General features: G+C 35.9%; 1 long non-coding RNA gene across 4 annotated transcripts; it reads left to right on the top strand.

The window, feature by feature from the left end:
• Window positions 1-3,025: 3,025 nt before the first annotated feature.
• On the top strand, window positions 3,026-7,717 carry LOC145167366 (uncharacterized). 4 transcript variants are annotated; one of them, XR_013741099.1, is made up of 10 exons: window positions 3,026-3,413; window positions 3,530-3,804; window positions 4,098-4,153; window positions 4,246-4,306; window positions 4,393-4,550; window positions 4,667-4,756; window positions 4,856-4,922; window positions 5,050-5,151; window positions 6,784-6,986; window positions 7,497-7,717. It is a non-coding gene; the product is annotated as an uncharacterized LOC145167366 (long non-coding RNA). The 4 variants fall into 4 exon arrangements; XR_013741100.1 differs by having other exon boundaries at window positions 4,419-4,550; window positions 4,667-4,922; XR_013741098.1 differs by having other exon boundaries at window positions 4,667-4,922.
• The last annotated feature ends 458 nt before the right edge of the window (window positions 7,718-8,175 follow it).

Genomic DNA, 8,175 nt, shown 5'->3' with positions numbered 1-8,175 from the left:
TGTTGGACGTTAAGAACATCTTCTAACCCCTTAGTAAAGGTTCCTAAGAGCATTAGGTGTAGGCAACAAGGTGCAACACCAAGTTGTGTCACCTCATATGCCACATAAGCAAGTGGTGTTATAACACCAAGTGGGGAAATGGGCAACAAGATACAACACCACCTTTTTGAAAATAAATATGTTTTTTTTTTTTTTTTCGAAATTGTTTTTTTTTTTTTACTTTTTCGTTTTTTTTTCTTTTTTTTCTTTTTCTTTTTTTTCCTTTTTGTATTTTTTTAATCATTAACATGAATATATTTTTTAAAAAACATAAAATTTTAAAACAAAAAAAAAGCATAATATTTAGAATCTAAAATTAAGATTACAATTAAAAAAACATAATTTTAAACCTAATATTATAACTAAAATAGCATTCAAATTACTACTAAAACCACATAACAATCCTAATTAACCCAAATATTTCTTCATAATTTGTTCATTCATCGCTTGTAGCACCGCTAGATCAGCAGGCGCCAAACCTTCCTCCCTCGTCTGAAAAATTGACAACTGATGTGTCATTAGTTCCCTCTCTTTTTGCTCCTGCTTCTCCCATGCCTGCCTTTCCGGGAACTCCAAATGACGACGTTTCAACTCATTTTTTTCTTTTATTAATAAATTATGCTCGTCGAATTTCGCTCTCATTTCCGCCGCCTCTTTTGCTCTCGTCTCCACCTCCTCCGCATGTCTTGCAGCGCGCCTCGCTTTGTCGCGTCCGGGGGGTCGTCGTGGTGGGGATATCTCTTGGATATCATCCGGGATCTCATCGTCGTTGGCGTTTAGGTCGATGTTAGTCCGTGCGTCCGACACGTCGACCGAGCTAGAATTGCGAGACCTTTTGGATTGAACCTCCGACGATGTTGGCGTTTTATTCCATTTTGGATCCGCTCACAACAATTCCCATGATTTTTCAAAAGTCGAAAACATGACCCATTTCAACCCGATATTGTTCCTTAGCAGATTTGAACAAATCGAAGTCGTTGGTTCCGCTTTGTTGTTGCGCTTCAAGCCGGTTGTAAATACCATTGAATTTGCTCCACCTCTTAGTTATTTGACCCCATTTGCTGCTTAACATGTCATTGTTGCGATACGGATTTTTCTTCAAAAAAGCATGAAACTTGTCGAGCACCGCCTCCCAATAAGCTCATTTTTTCATTCCATTTCCTCGAAGTTTGTTTTTTGAAGTAGCACACCAAGCCGCCGTCAAAGCATATTCCTCATTCGGTGTCCATCATTGTGGAACGTCTGCATTTTCTGTTTCAACGCTATCGATTTTCCTTTCCCTTTCCCTCTCCTACTACCTCTCGCTGCCACTTCAACCGATTGTTGTGTTGTAGGCGATGTTTGGTTGGTTGTTTGTTGCGTCGAAGAAAAAGTAGGGAAAAGATTTTGTTGTAAATTTGGGTTGTGACCAAATAAATTTTTTTGAATGAAAGGTGAGTTGGGAAACTGCAGTGGCGGTGAAGCGGGATTTAAAGCGGCGCCTTGGTATGGGATTTGTGGTGAGCGTTGAGACGATAAAAAGGTTGAAATAATTTTCATAACCCGCGAATCTGAGAGGCGAGGTTGTGCTTGGGTTTGATGAAGGAGAGGGGGTGTTTGGGTTTTGCTCCATTTTTTGAGTAAGAAAGTTTATAAAAGTATAGAGAGAATGTTAAAAAAGATGTAAAATTTGAAATAAAATGAGTATATATGTGTGTGCGTGTGTGTGTATATATATATATATATATATATATATATATATATATATATATATATATATATATATAGGTAAAAACGTAATTTTTTTTTGTTTGAATGCAAACTGTTTGCAAACAGTCATAAGCCACAACGGTAAGTTTTTCCGTGTTTCACTTCGTTTCGATGGCCACGAGAACTGAAGGACGAGATGCAACGAGTTGGGGGGGGGGGGGGGCGGTGTTCCCCCTGTTAAGACGGCGTTGTGGTGTGCCACGTAAGCCGCGTTGTGTCTCGTTTTGACCCATACCGATCGGTCAAAGGGTGCACAACAAATTAGGGTTTAAAATCTTGGATATTTATAGATTTCTGCGATTTCGCCCGCGGTAAATACAATATCGCCTCGTGGGATCGACAATTTGTATTGTAATCGAACACCACATTTGGGAACGACATGTCATATAGCCAGGCGTAGCGCGACTTCACGAGATTCTGGGTAGTTTCTCGCTTTTTGTCCTTATCAGCTTAAATAAGATCCAATCTCTTTCTTTTATTCCAAGCTAGAAATTTATATATATTTATTCATTTCAAAGCATTTTAAGCATATTTTATTCTTAAATATAGCATTTTTATCCCATATATTAAGATAACTACCTAAAATATTTGTATAATCGAACACAAGATAGGTCTGCAGATGTGTTCCGAAGAGTGCAAATCATTTTCATATGAAACAATAAACATCTTACTCTTTAACCATATTTAGGAAGTATGAAAGAGAAATTACTTAAATGGAAATATCATTCAAAGGTCATTGACCAAAAAGTGAAGATTTTTGTAAAGGTGTTACTATCAGTACAAATAAAATGTCATTTAGTGGCATACATTTTTAATGGCATATGTATGATGTGCCACTATACCATGCTTTTAATGGCATATTCCAAATGCCATTATAAACATTAATGGATTTAATGACATTTAACAATTTATGTCACTAATATTAATAATTATTAGTGACATAATATTTAAATATGCCACTAAAAGTTTGCTATATTAAATAAGGTAAATTACATAAATGTGGTTTCAAATAATATACATAGTCCTTTAACTCAGTTTTTTTATCTCGGATCGTTTGCTTTTGTTTAGTCTTTATCATACCTAAATGACATATATACTCTTTTTCTATTATCATCTGATTAAAAAATTATAAAAGAAAAAAACATTTTACTCTTAAAAATATCATCGACCCCATTATCCCACCCCACCCCCCAACACATCTCCATTCTCACCTACCCTACCTACATCTTCTCTTCTAACCTAATATCTTCACCCACCCCTCCCCCCTCCTAAACAAAATGAAGAACCCTAAATCACTCCCCACAACCACCGCCTTGACTATTTCTGATTAATCGCTGCCGTTTCTTTTCCTGTTTTCGGTCATCCACTGTCGACCTTGTCTCTTTCCGATTAACCAACACATTCGCTCTTTCCAATCAACCACCTGATATCTTTCCGCTTCTATTTTTTCGATGATTCATGAGTGAGATCGTAAGGATTCAAAGGAGAGGTCTAATTTTGAGCTTTATGGTGAAGTAACGTAATGGATTCAAACTCACCGAGAGGTTTCAAACTCACCGAGAGGTTTGGAGTTGATGTCCGCTTCTATCCATACATCTCCGACGAGATATGGAGTTTTCGGCTAGGTATGGAGAGGTCGAAAGCATTTTATATGATCTCGTAATTGTTGTTTCTTGTTCTTTATGTCGATTTCTAGCAACAATAACAACAAAGGTGTGATCTCATTTCATGTTGATTACAGGGTAGATGAAACGGTGATGACATCCTTATGTTTTATGCGATGGTTCCTGTTGAGTCTCATGGTTCTGTTTTGTTTATTCTCTCTAATATCATTACATCAAAATGAGATATGTAGCTCCATGATATTGAATGGAATAACTGTGACATGTTGTTCTGCAAAGAAGAGAAGATCACGTTGAGGCTGATGGCTTCCAATTTGATCTTTAGCTGCATGTACATGTTTTTCCGACTATAAGAGATGACTGAAATAGAGCCTAAGGGAACACCTGTTAAAAGGTATAACTTCTATTCCTATTTAAATCAGTGTCTTAATTGGTAGGTAAGACTAGTCCATATCCTTAAGACTTAGACTTGTTTAAAATATTATATATGGATAGAATTTTGTCAAAAAAAATGTGCAATTATACATACAATTTAAAGACATTAGATGGAGGTTGTCAATGTTATTCAGCTTGTTACTTCAGTAAGATATCACAAATTACCGTTTAATTAGTTGGATTGCATTTTGTTTCAAAACACTTGATATTCTAGTATTATTCTTCAAGAGGCTAAGAAGTAGTTGATTGCAGGTGTGTAGATTCATGAGCCAAACATATAAGGAATAGAGTGGACACCCAATATCAAGGTCTTTATCATTCCATTCAAAATCTAAATGCCATGATGCCTTATTGCTATATGACATGATTTTCATATCATTTTTTTAAATCTTTTTTACAGGGTGCTAACTAATGTGAAAAGCAACATGTTTGTTATTTTATCCCTAGAACAATTGAAAGAGGTGTGATTTAAACTTTAAAGAAGGTCATATGAATTTGACTATGTTAGTGCTGAAATATTTATTTCCTTTATCTTTTGTTTTGACAGATAAAAGCCATGCTTTTGTTATGCAGCTCAAATGTTGTTTCATCTAAACCCAAAGGCAATAATGAAACAACTTGGGAATGGAAGACGCCCCTAAGTCAGACAGCTCATAAACGGTTCATTCTGTTCAAAAAAGAAACAATCTTTGTCTATACATAAGGGTATAATGGTCATTTTTTCATATTCAAACAGTTCATTCAGTCCAAAAAATAAATAATCTTTGTCTATACAACACTTCTTTTTAAACTTTATTTGTTAATTTCAAGTTTATTTGCAGATGAAGATATTGGAAGAGAGGGTACGACTATGCAATCTGTTAGTAGAGGACTGGAGGTTGCTGTTGGTAACCTTCAAATGTACTTTAATGGTATATGCATTATAATTCACTTTTTCACCATGTATAAGTCTACCTTGAATTTGATCATGGTGAATGTTTGTACATAATTGGAGAAAAATTGTTATCTAGATTTGATACTGCATATCAGAAAGGAGAATTGTCAACCGTGACAGAGTGTGCAAAAGTCCTATCTCAGGTACCTAATGATTATACAATTAAAATGATAAAGAAAGTAATCATTGGCTTATGTTATTTTGAACTTTTTCTCTTTTCTTGATGTCAAGAACTTGATTATTCTGTAAAAATTTCTTTTGTGAATGCAGTTTTTTGATCTGTTAAACATCTTTGAGCTCAATGGTCTTCCCTCTTATAAAAATACATATGTTATCATACACTTTTTGCATTCAAGTGTATGTCTCCTTCAGGTAATTAATCCCACTTTTGATTATGTATCTTTATTGCTATTAAACAACACTACTATAAAAACTGCCTTTAATGACGCGCAAACAATGACACGTGGTGATTTACGATACGCAAAAGCGTGCTTCCTAAAAATAATGTCATCTCTTATAAAATTTGAAGGATAGAGGACACGCATTTGTGCGTGCCCTAAAATTCGTGTCTAAAAAAAACACGGAGGGCGCATATGATAAAATGTGTGACGTGTGCGCACGTCGCTTTATATATATATTTTTTTCATAAACACGCGTTTTAGAGCTCGCGGGGAAATGAAATTCCAAAAGTTTGAAAAGCCGCCATGCTCTCCTCTACCTTCTTTCAATCGTTCTTCTCTCTCTCTCTCTCTCTCTCTCAATCAAATACAAAAAATCGACTATTGTTGGAACTAGGGTTCCGGTTCTTAGTGAAATCGAAGGTTTTTTGGTCACCGGGCCATGAAATTGAAATCAAAGGGGTACAATTGCTGGAACCACGACTATTGTTGGAACTAGGGTTTCGGTTCATAAACCCTCCATCTACTTCTCTCGATCTTCAGTTCCTCAAGTACTTTCTCAGCCTCTCAATCAATAGAAGAGTTGTATCACAACTACAAATTTAGAGTGATTTCCATATCAAGTAGAACAACAGCTCCATTACAGTCAAGGTCTCGAAACTCCATGGTCAATCACCATCAACATTCTGCTTCTTTATTTGTTCCAGAGGTTTCTCTTCCTTTATTAAGAGTTTTATAACCTTTTTAATCGAACTCGATTAGCCCTTGATACCTAATGTTATCTTTTGCGTTGTTGCTTTTGCTCCGTTCTTCTTGAAACCTCCCCACACTCATGTCAAATTCGACACTTTTGTCGAAACATAATTTATGATTTCGAGTTGGAAATCAACAGAAATGGCTATGAATGTCGGTTAGGTTGGACGATTCTCTGGAGGACGAGAGAGATTTGGATCAGATTATGGAAAATCGTAGGGCTGCAGAGATTGAGCTTGATACCATGGAGGGTGTTGCGTCAAGGGAAAAGCTCCCCCATCATCTCAACGGCCAAGGTCGGTTAGGGTTTCTGTTTTTTTTCTGTTTTATTTCCATACCTTCACCATCACCAATGTTACTTTGTGCTTCATCTGATGCACGATTACCTTCTCCTTGTTATGGTGACAATACTCCTATGGGTCGCTCTGATTCTCCATGGGAGAATTTTGCCCCTTCTCCTATTCCAATTAGGGCAATACTGAGAGTATGATGTTAGAGATGGAGTACAACTCTGAGAATATAAAGGTTGTTGCAATACATCTTTGCATCAATTATTTCATTAGACTCTCTGTACTGATGTCCTCAAAATAGGGAGCTTAGACATACTCTCAAGTGTCAACATTAAAACAACAGATTGAATTCTTCATTTAATGTAGAAAAATTTGAAAGTTGTAATAAAACTTTATAATGATGTAATAAGGTAACATTAGTATTATAGCTGCAGCAAAGTCTACAGCTGGTTTGGAATTTCAAAATGATTAGGTTTCATCTCAGGAATCATGGAGCTTAATTTTATTTCAAGAATCATGTACATCCATCTTGGGTCAGATCTGAATTACTAAGCTATATACAGGTTTCCACATCAATGGTACAACACATGCTTGATTACGTTTTGGAAAAGTCAAGTCCATTAACTGGTACCCCACATGGAAAAAAGAAAAAGAAAGTAACAACCCATTTGAAACCTGATGACGCGGGCCATACCCGATGCAGCAAGCTCACATTTTTAAGCACTTTACTTAACATTTTGTTACTAAAGAGCGACATAGACAACATGTCTGATCTTAAATTCTTGGATATCTCTGATTTTTTTCTTCTGACTCAACATATCTGTTACTGCAGAGTTGCTAACTATTTAAGCTAATCACATTTTTTTTGAACTTTAAACTGTTAAATCTTTATATAAAAAAATGTTACAGATATGAATCTTAATAGTTTAATAAGGAATTGGGATATCAAGTGGAGGATGCGATCTGAAGTGGGTTCTTCTACAAGGGGTTATTTTGAACAGCAATCATAAATAATTCTTATGTAATTTAATAATAAGTAAATTTATATAAGCCTTGAAGAAATTAGCAAAAAAAGTGTTAAAGTAAACATTGTAGTATGGATTGAAACTATTAAGTTATTGATTTTTGTTGAAAATCTTACAAAATATAATGTTAAAAACGTTTATGAAGTCCTCAAGCTTCTATTGCAGGTGTGTCAATATAGTGAAATTTTACACTTTGTTACTGCTTAATTATGATTATATCAGATTTAAAATTAGTTTGCCTACTTTATCAGGGTGCTGCAAACAGGAAAGTGGCAGGAACAGATATGAACAGCGAGAGCAACCGGTCACACAGTGTTTTCACCTTCATTGTTGAAAGTCGTTGGGAAAAGGATTCCGTGACTCACCTTCAGTTTGGAAGGTTAAACCTCTTAATAACAATGTACAATTAGATCCCCTTAATATCAATGTATTACAATTTTTTGACATGATGTTATTGGATGAAATTGATTGTTTTGGTATATATTTGTTTACATATTTTTGTATTATGCGTAAATGAGTATCGTAAAGACATCGTAAATGCATATCATAAATGGTTACTGAAGTTTATGACACACAAATGCGTGTCATCTTCATTTATGACATGGGCTTCCTTGATACGCATTGCGTGTCATAAACACGCGCGTCGTAAGGTTACGATACGCAAATGTGTGTCGTCTCCCTTTATGACAAGGCCTTCCTTGATACGCATTGCGTGTCATAACTGCGCGTCGTAAATAGACAACGCGCAAAAGCGCGTCGTAAATAGACAACGCGCAAAAGCGCGTCGTAAATAGACGATGAGCAAAAGCGCATCGTCTTCCTTTATGACAGGGCCTTCCTTGACACGCATTTGTGCGTCGTCTGAGCGTTTTACGACACGCATTGCGCGTCGTAAGAGACTGTTTTTCTAGTAGTGCAAGTGTTTGGATC

Source organism: Lactuca virosa, chromosome 3 (assembly GCF_052849685.1).
Source record: "Lactuca virosa cultivar CGN04683 chromosome 3, Lactuca_virosa_CGN04683_v6, whole genome shotgun sequence".
NCBI lineage: Eukaryota > Viridiplantae > Streptophyta > Magnoliopsida > Asterales > Asteraceae > Lactuca > Lactuca virosa.
This window is presented reverse-complemented; position numbering and strand designations above follow the sequence as displayed.